Genomic DNA, 10799 nt, shown 5'->3' with positions numbered 1-10799 from the left:
GATTTCAGCAAAGAGAGAGAGCTCTTTGTTGGCGATGAACCTAACCACCAAAAATATTAAAATTTGTGTCAATAGGTTCCACTAGGTGAGGGGAGTCTTATAGTGGTTGTTTTAAGCCTTAAAGTAACTTAAAAAATTAGATCTAGATCAAGGATACAATATTTTTTCCATTTTGTTTTAGTGTTTTGAACCTCTTTTTAGGTTTTATTAGGTTGATAAGTTGATTTTTTGGTATTATAGGGGTGTTTATGGTTGTAATGGTTGAAAAAATGAGTTTTTTGGGGTTGAAAAAATGATTTTTTTGATATAAAAAAAACTCGCAGATTCAATTTTCTGACCACCATAATGAATGTTGAATTTTGGGTTGACAAGCGAAAGGTCGTTTGCCAACTTTTTTTTTTTTAAAATAGGGGCAGATGACTTGAAAAAATTTGCAGGCCCAGGCATGTGGGCCTGAGCTTTTCCTTTTTTTATACTTTTCTTTGTTTTTTTTTTAATTAATTAATACCTTTTTTGATGTCTTTTTAAAGATATGTCTTTTTAAAATTATTTTTTAATTAATACCCCTCCTATGTTATTTTTGGGCTTATTTAATCTTTTTTTAAATAGTGATTATTTTTTAATTATATTGGGTGTCTTTAATGTTTCATGAAGTTAATACGATTCATTTTTTTAATATTTTCATATAAATTAAATTTATTTTTATAATACAAATTAATTTTAATAAATAAATTCATTAAATATAATCGGATAAATACCCCGTGTTATGCTATTAAATATCATAATCTATATTTATCTCTTAATTTTTGTAGTTTTGTTTTTATTTATCATCAATTTCTTTTTATATCGAATTATTCTGACCTCATGATTTAACACACATGATACATACATAATCTTGAAATATCTCATGTTAAGGTCATTAATTTCGCGTGGTAGCCCAACTTTTTCTAAGTGATATTTTTTTTTATTGTCATCTTTTTTTTTTATCATGATAATAAATTAATCAAAATTTAATTTCATTACTTATTAAAAAAAAATATTAAAAAAATTGATTCAGCCCGTAGCTTCGCACAGCTGGCAATCTAATATCATATACTTTATGTATACGCTGAGGCATTTTGAAATGTTATGGGACATCATGGTTGTCAATATCAATAACAATAAAATACGATGATGATATTTGGTTAAAAACAACATCATTAATATTTCTACCATGATATTCAATAAGAAAGTGAATCACAATTATGATGTTCTCGAATTTTCTCATAAAAAACATGATAGCAAATCTTTAGACAAACAACAATGTATTAGTTCCATGACCATACATACCTTGAGAAGTTTTCCTTGGAAATCAATTGTTTAAATTAAACCATAATAATTTATCCGCTATTTTTTTTAATGAATTAATACACATTATTAAGAAATAACTATTCTATATATAAAAAAATTTAATTATCAATTCAATCCTCAAAGCAAATAAATTCTCATTATATTACCCTATTAACTCCTACTCAAAAGTATATTTATTAAACTAACATGACTTGGCATGTCAATTCAGAAACCAATTAAAATAGATTTTATTTTGAACCATAATAGACATTCACTCCGTCAAAACATGGTGAGATCTAATCTAGTCAACTTCATTGATTTTTTTTTTCTTAATTTTTTTTTAATCCAAAACAATGTCATCTTAGGATATACCTAGGCTACACCCAATGCAAATAAATTCTCACATGGATTCTCCATTTATTAGACATTATTCGAGTAACCATCACTCAAAACCATAGTTATTAAATCTAATATGGTCCGGAAAGTCCCCTCAAAACCTAATTTACATGGGCTTTTTTTTGAACCTGAATGAAGATTGACCCGATCAAACTAAGATTATACCAATATTATGAATTTCAATAAATTTTATTTTTAATTGTTTTTTTTAAATAATATCATTTTATGATAAACCTAGTTTAACTTATTAATTTATGAGTTTATCTAGTTAACTTGCGATATGGATCTTGGACTAGATTTAATAACTATGATTAAAACTATTTCCTTCAAAATGACATAAAAGAGGACCCTTTTGTTTTAAAATGAAAACATTATTATCACATATTATAATAATATGGGTAATACCTAATAGATCATGTCATGGGGATCCCATTAGTAATATTTTTTTGTTTGGGTACCTGCTTGAGAAACGTTAAAGAAAACTATCCGTTAACAACCTCGAAAAATCAAACCGACCTCACAATCCTTTTCCCTCAAGGAAAAGAGTCACGTTAAAAAACAACCTGCCTGCAACACTCCCACTTCATTGATTTTGATTTACAGTACATGAAAAAAAACTCCTTGACCTTTCAAGTTCCTCTTTTCTTTGCTTGTTAAATTCTGGAACAACAATAGAGAAAAAGTATAAGTATGTAGCGAAGAGGAAGGATTTCCTAGATCATATTATGCAGCGACAACAGTCAAGAAACTTGAGGCTAACTCTTATGCAGTGTAGTACGAGAACTTAGGGGAAGAGGAAGACATGTCAAAGCAACTGATAGAGACACACTGCAAGCCCAATGCTAAAACCCCTTTCAGTCGATGGAGTAACAATTTCGTAAGTTTTCTTGCTAATCTAGCTCGTGTAGGCCGTGGTTTTAGTGTCTGTATTTGTTACATAGAACTTAGGGTTTGAGACTCCAATTTTTATATATTCTGAAAATTTCTGGAAGTTGAAACCTTGGTAAGCAGTTGTTAGTTTTTTTAAGCATTTATTTTTTAATCTTTCGAAACTGTTTTTGTTTTATTTATTTATTTTTAATTTCCTCAAAAAAGCATGAAATAATTTCAGAGATTTTGGATTGTATAGAGATAGGCATGCTAATCCTTTTTTTTGAAAAATTAAATTAATTTTTTTTCTGTCTCTAACAATAAAAAAACTCCGCTAATGGTGTTCTTTAATCTCTTTGATAGAAGGTGGATGATTATGTAATTTCATGATGTATATAAAGTAGGTAATGTCGTTCCAGATTTTTTTTTGTGTATGGTTTTATTTTTGAAAACAGAGAGCGGAATTTGATTTTTGTTCTTATAAAGGCTGTAATCGAGGGTTCTAGGAGTTATCGAGAACAAATTGCTACTGAGACCCTTTCAGTTCGAAAGTTAATTGTGTTGGTAAGTTTGTTTTAAGAGCTATCGAGAACATATTTATTTATTAATTTTTTTTATATAATTTTATTCAATTATTGTCTGGCTGTTATAATATATTGAGTGATGAGTATTTTGAATTTATGGACGGAAGGATTATTTCCTTTTTGATGAGTGTTAATAGTCAAATTTATCTCTTGTATTGCTATTGTAGTAAACAATGCACTTAAAAGCTTTTGTTTCTGTAATGGATGTTGGTAAGGATAAAATTGTTGCTACTGCAACTTGACCACACCTATTGGAGAAATCAGTTGAGAATGATTGATTTGGTGGCTGCCTTTATTTTTAACAAAACTGCTTTGCATTCTGTTCATCCAATGACTATTTTGCTACTTAATTATGCATGGTGGATTAATTTAGAAACCAAATGGGTTCCCTTAGAGATGCCTTATCTTATGAATTCATTTCTATAGGAGATGCCTTTGTGATGGATGATTTCTGCACAATTGTGTTGGTTCATTTACATTTTCATTGAGTTACTTTCTACATACAACCATTGATTTATTTTATTTTTATCTTGAGAGAATACATGACTTGTGTGCATTTGACTTGGTGGAAATGTGCTCAAATTTTATAAGCTTTTGGCTTGGTGTTTGCTTACAAAACATTATGTGTATTAGAACGCCTAAATTTGCATCACATTCAGTTCTCCACCATGCTTGTTCTAAATAAAATTGTATTGATCCAACAAAAACATTGATTTGAGTTTGTTGTTAATAATTTGTATGTTGGTTTACGCGCAACTGAAAACTCAGTAATTACTTGTGCTATTTTGTTCTAGAATGTTATTTCTGTACATGTTTTGTTAATTGATTGCTGATGTTTTTATTAGCTTGGTCTGCAAATTTGGATTGAAAGTTTTTGGTGTGAGAAGCTCTGTAGTGATTGCTTTTGGAATCCAAGAGTGGATAGTTGTGAGAAGAAGTTTTAATTTGATAATTGTGGTCAATTGGTACCAACTATAAAAGTAAGCAAGTCTATAAAGCACCTACATATACATTTCTGGTGTGCACCCCAAGCCATAATGCTACTAGGAATTTATATGATTTGCGAAGTAAAACAATTTTTTCTTGATATGATATTTGTAAGCAACTTAAATTATTTGACTGGAATGTTATTGGATACTAATGGAGCATTGTTTATGTCTGAGGGCTTGTCTATAAATGTGTGCATTTTTTGAAAATTTTCATGAGCTAAATTGTCAATGAACTTGATGTGACTTCTGCAATGGTCTGCATGCTTATAACGATGTATATTCTTCTTAATCTCCTAAGTGTTTACCTAAACTGTGATAGGTCAGGATTTGGATGTGTCCACAAACTGATGGTTTGGATTACTAATGATCAGGTGATCAAGTAAGGAAGAAAGTTGATATCACGAAGTTTTTTTTTATTTTTATGACTATCGATGCTCAAAATTGAAGTTTATGAACATAATTATGTAGAATAGATCGCATAAAGGTAATAAATCTCATGAATGTGTAATTTCCATCACATAGACTAAAATGAGAAAAGCGGAGCTAGATATTAATTTCATAACTAATCTGAAATGATAAAACTAAAGTTGGAAGCCATAATATCCTTTGCAAAGTCTAAAATGTTATATGGTGAAGCTGAATTGAAGGGGCAGGAATTGAATGAAGCTAACTCATTGGCTGAAGTCGTAACACAAGAACTCTAAAGTAAGCTTTGAGTTGTTTTTAGAAACTTGATTATAATATTTTATTGTAAAAGACTTTTTTGACTAGCCGTTCTTCCAGGTGTTTCTAATAGGATGGATAGACTCATTGGCTTAAGTCACAACACAAGAACTCTGAACTATGAATTTGCTTTATTGCTTTTTTATGTGATAAATGACTAGTCTGAGCTTCAATTTTTTATTCTTGGCTTTTAATGTATTGTTAAAATATTATGTTTTGTAATCAATGTTTTAAATCTATTTATCCTGCCTGATTTTTCAGTCGATATCTATGCTGAAATCCTAGAAGATGATGTTTTGGTCCTGCCTCCACATGTACTTGGTACTTACTGAGATATGTCATATTTGCATGCTTTCACTTAAGCATTCATCTTTCGAGAAGTGGCATGCTCTCTTTTATTGGAACATATAAGGTATAAGTGGAGTGTGAAAACGTTGCATAAAATGCTTCATAGATGCAATGGACAACTTCATCAGTTCAACCATGCAAACAAGAAGGCACTAGATAGACATGTAAATTTCACTGAGAAACATGAGGAACTCTAGAAAAGGCAAGCTAAACTTGAGGCAAGTGACGAGGTACTATGGTACTGGATTTTAATGCTTAAATGTCTTCTGTTGTATTTACTGTTTTTAACGTGAGATTATAATTTATGTATCTTTACTTCAATGGGATTATGATTTTACTTCAACAACTTTGTGTAGAGAATCAAAGAACTTATTGTCAATAGAAAGCCATAAATTATACCTTGTTGATAGTTATTAATTTATGGTGTATATACTCTCATAAATAGAAAAATAGATTTAGCTTACCATGTATAGCTTTCTAAAATCACTCTAGCTAATTAACATGTATAGATTTAAATTTCCTTGTATAACTGGCAATTTTCCCTATATAATGAAGACCTTCTGAAAAGAAAGGCATTCTGAGATTCTAACCATTCTGTTATAGTATCAAAGCTTTTTCTCTAAGAACTCTTAGCCCTAGTTTTCTCAGTCACAACTTCAGTACGTCTAGAAAAGTTAGATAATGTTTGTGTCATATTCATTGGCAAAAATTATGTTGCATGAGAGTTTTAATTAGAGACCTTTCTCAAAGGTAAAGAGCTATAAGGACATATAGATGGAAACAATAAAGATGGATCTACTATAGCAAGTTTTATGGCCGACGAGGCAGCTTGGGAGGCCAAAGATAATCAAATTATGTCCTGGATTCTTGGTTTTATAGAGCCATATCTGATTCTTCCTTTACGTCCTCATAGGTCTGTAAAGGCTACGTGGAATTATCTAAAGCAAATCTATTAGTAAGACAACAATGCCAAATGCTTCCAACTTGAGTTAGCCATTCCTAACTATACTCAACGGGATCAATAAATTCAAGACTACTACTCTGGTTTTCTAATTTTATGGAATGATTATTCTGACCTTGTTATAGTCATGATCTCTATAGAAGAATGAGAGGCAGGATTGACAACAATAAAACATGTACACAAAACCAACCAAAGAGATCAATTTCTAATGAAATTAGGGCCTGACTTTGAATCTATTCGTGCCTCTCTAGTAAGTAGAGATCCTATTCCGACTTTGAAAACCTGCTTTGGAGAACTTATATGTGAGGAACAACGCCTTAATACTCAAAATATTATGAAGTAGTCATATTGTTTCTAATACTGTCTTAGTTGTCTATGCTGCTAATGGAAAGGGAAAGAGTCATGACATGAGCACTATACGGTGCTATAGTTGCAAGAAATATGGCCATATTTCCTCTAACTATCCTCATAAATTCTATAATTACTGCAAACAACAAGGGCACATTATTAAGGACTGTACTATTCATCCTTCACGCTTCAACAAGGTCTATCTTGTCGTTGTTACTTGTGACTTACAACTAGCTATGCCTGTTGCAACTTCTACTGGTTCAAAACCTGCAACATCTTTTCTAACTCGAGAAATGGTGCAAGAAATGATTGTGAGTGCATTTTCAACATTGGGTCTTCAAGTTACTGGTTCTTCATCTTGGATTTTAGAATCGAGTGCATCTAATCATATGACCAATTCTCTCCATGGTCTAAGTAATGTCAAAGAATATTATGGCTCTTCACATATTCAAACAACCAATGGTAGTGTTCTACCCATTATAGAAGTTGTTGATATATCTTTTTCCTTTGAAGATCTTGTGTCACCTAAACTCCCGATTAATTTAGCTTCTATTGGTTAGCTTGGTGACCAAAATTATGATGTACACATTTTACCCATGGTGATTGTGTTATGCATGATCATATGTCAAGGCAGTTGATAGCCAAGAGGCCTAAGTATGGACATCACTTTTACCTACAACTACCTATTCCACGAAGCTTACCTTCCTTCTCTATTCTGCCTTTACTTTATCATAAGTCTAGAGTGTTAAATGAAATCTAGCATAAACGCCTTGGTCATCCTCATTCTAGGGTTCTATCTTATTTGTTGGAATTTGGTCTAAGAGCATTCTCCTTCTACTATGTTTTCTAATTGTGCAACTTGTAAACTCGGCAAAAGTAAGACTTTACCCTTTCCTTTTGAAGGAAGTAGAGACACCCACAGTTTTGAGATCAGTCATAGTGATGTTCGGGGTATCAATCCTGTTATTTCTCATGTACAATACAAATATTTTGTAACATTTATTAATGACTATTGCAGATATATATAGTGTATTTATTGCAAAACAAATCAGAATTTTTTCATATGTTCAAACTATTCTTAGCTTTTGTTGACGCTTAATTTTCAGCTGCTGTTAAAATTCTTCGGTCTGACTCTAGAGGGGAATATATGTCTCATAAGTTCCAATCTTTCTTGCTATCTCAAGGTATTATCTCTCAATGTTCTTGTCCATTAATAATAGCTATTAATCTAGGTTGTATATACTCTCATAAATAGGAAAGTAGATTTAGCTTACCATGTTTAGCTTCTTAAAATCACTCTGGGTAATTAGCATGTAAATATTTAAGTTTCCTTATATAACTAGTAGTTTGCTCTATATAATGAAGACCTTCTAAAAAGAAAGGCATTATGATATTCTAACCATTATGTTACTTATATCTGTTTTAGATAAGCAAAATGATGAATCGATAGAACACTTTCAAAGAAGTTGCTCGACAATTTTGTCAAGTATTCTCTGAACTTGTGCAAGGTGGTCATGGCCATCTGGTTATGATGAAGCAAAAGGTTAGTCAAAGGAGCCTTTAAGTCTTAGTTTCATTTGTTTTTTCTATCTCCTCTTATTGTTCATTTTTCCTTTGTTATTCTTATGCAATGCCTTGACATTCTTCCTTTGTCTTTTTATTGTTTTCTAAGTTTAGCCAATATTTTTTTTTATGGTCTTTTATGTTGAAATTTAGAGATAACCATATGAGTACATTTTAAAGTTTCATGTCTTATATTTGTGGTCAATCTAGATAGTTGTTGAAACAGTTCTATAAATTTTGTAGTATCTTGACAGGATGTTCTATAAGTTTCATGCATTTATCTTTTTGACAAGATAGATGCAACATTGGATCCACATTACATGACTGTTGTTGGAAGTATCCTATTTTCATGTATTTTATTTTTTCTGTCTCCCTCAAGCTTTAAAGGTTTCTTTTTGTGGTCTTCTTTTAGCTATCAATATGGAGTCAGATGTAAATTTTGCTTTCCTGCCATGCTCTTCTGTTGCTGCTATTCATTGAGGGGAGTTGATCTTCATCCTTTTGGAGTGGAAGTAGGTATTTATATCTAATGGGAAACTCGTGCATAATTGAATACATGCTTTTATATATGCAGATATATGCCTAGTGTTAGTTTTTTATTGCATGCTCTATTCCAGGGTAATATTTTCCATCTTAGTTCATATGAAATTTATTGTGTCTAGATGTGATGTGGGTTATTCTTCAATAGGGGCAAGTGGCCATTTAATCTGCTACTGGATCTGGATAATTTGATTGACAGTAAGATTTTGAGAGACTACTACTCATCTGATATTGTTTAACCATATGAATGGCAAGATATTGGCTTGTACCTTCGTGCAATGAAAATAGAAATGTCAACCCTATAAAGAAGATCTAAGGGTTGTTGGTGTGTAGTTATGTGTGCTCTGTATTGATTTTAGCTATTGTTTTTTCATCTGATATATCGTTTGTTGTGCATATTGGACCGAAAACAAACACAAATCAAACACAAACAAGCAGATTTAAGTGGTTCCTTAAAATTAGGTACGTTCACGAAGGTAGTAGATTATATATTATTGGAGAAATGATACAAACATTTAACTTAAACCAGTGTTTCACTTTTATACTCGGTGTTTCTCTCAAATGTGCTCTTTTTCACTCTTATAGTTGCACTTGCACTCACTGCACATACTCTTCTCTTGCTCTTTCTTTATCCCCATTTATTGGAGAAATGAAAGCCTTGGCAACTACATATAAATACCAACCAACTGCTAACTATCATAATAAATATTGTAGCTGATTTTAGTGTATTTGTCATCGGTGGTGGGAAATATTGACATAAATTTGCTACGTCCTTTAGAGGAGATCCTTGATTACATTATTTGCTGGACATGATCCGTCACCTGGCTGACATGACAAATACTCAATTTATAATCAAAACTTTCAGGTCAGAACTTGTGAAGGTTGCTGATAAGTTACATGGGGTGAACACAAACAGGGTGAGCCGTGTCAATGTTGTCTCAAGAAAGACACTAGAATTTATCGAGCATGACCAATCTCATAATGCAGAATAAGGTCAGAAAGTTTTTAACGCACGAGAATTTCTTCTTTATTTTTGTAATTATATTTACATTTTCATGGATCTGCTAATTTTATATCCTCAGACTTAGTGAAATCGGTTGCTAGTGATAAACCATGACTTAAATTAACTCATTCAACCTTCTTTGGTCGGCGCGGCCAAACTCTGATGAATGATGACAAAATATAAGTATTGATCTTATAATTAACAGCTATAATTTTTACTTAGGTGTAAATTCTTTTTTAATAATATTTATATATTATATTTTTTATCGGAAAATAAAGTATTCACCTTGTAACGAGGCGAGCTGAATAAACACATTAATATTTTTTTTTAGTTATTACTATAAATAATTTTTGATTTATTTAATTAAATACATGAATAAAGTTTTTTAATTTATAATTAAGAATTTTTTTTAAAAATACATTTAAAAATTTATATTTTTTTATTTTTTCTCTCTAAAACATTTATCTGATCCATAACTAATGCGCCGCGGGTCAAATAACTTAGTTGTATACACAACGAAGGCGGGTAAATTTGCCATCTAATGAAACGAACTCTTTTTACATCTTTTTATTATTAGGAGCCGATGGAGCCTTGCTTCCACTTGCTCTGCAATCAATTTAATAGACCTAAAGGCCTTCTTTGAGTCCATAGGTCTCACTACTTTGGAAACTCCTAGCTGTAAAACAATAGAATAGAAAATAATTGGATTTGAATCACTTATTAAAAAGTTAGTAAATGTATCCTTTCCATTGGTTCGTTTTGTAAGTTACACACATCTTTCGTTGACGTTTTTTTTGCAGCAATTGGAGCAATAGTTTTCCTTGTGATTATTTGTCTAAAATTCTACATGATGAGCAGGATAAGATAAAAAGGGAGGAGAAAAACTTCAGAGGGAACGAGGGAATGGCTTAAAGCATCAGCGAGCAAGGATTTTCAGTGAGTTGAAAGTGTTTTTTTAATTTCACCTTTTATAATTTTTTAATTTATAAATAATTTATTAAATTATATATGTTTTAATTCATCACCTTATCATTTTTAAATATATAAATGATCTATCAAATTATAAATATTTTTCAATTTCACAATTTATTATTTTTTAATTGATAAATAATCTATCAAATTATCATTTTTTTTCAATTCCCCCT

The sequence above is a fragment of the Populus alba genome, chromosome 4 (genome assembly GCF_005239225.2).
Source record: "Populus alba chromosome 4, ASM523922v2, whole genome shotgun sequence".
Lineage (NCBI taxonomy): Eukaryota > Viridiplantae > Streptophyta > Magnoliopsida > Malpighiales > Salicaceae > Populus > Populus alba.
The sequence above is the reverse complement of the archived record's forward strand: the minus strand, read 5'-3'. Positions refer to the sequence as shown.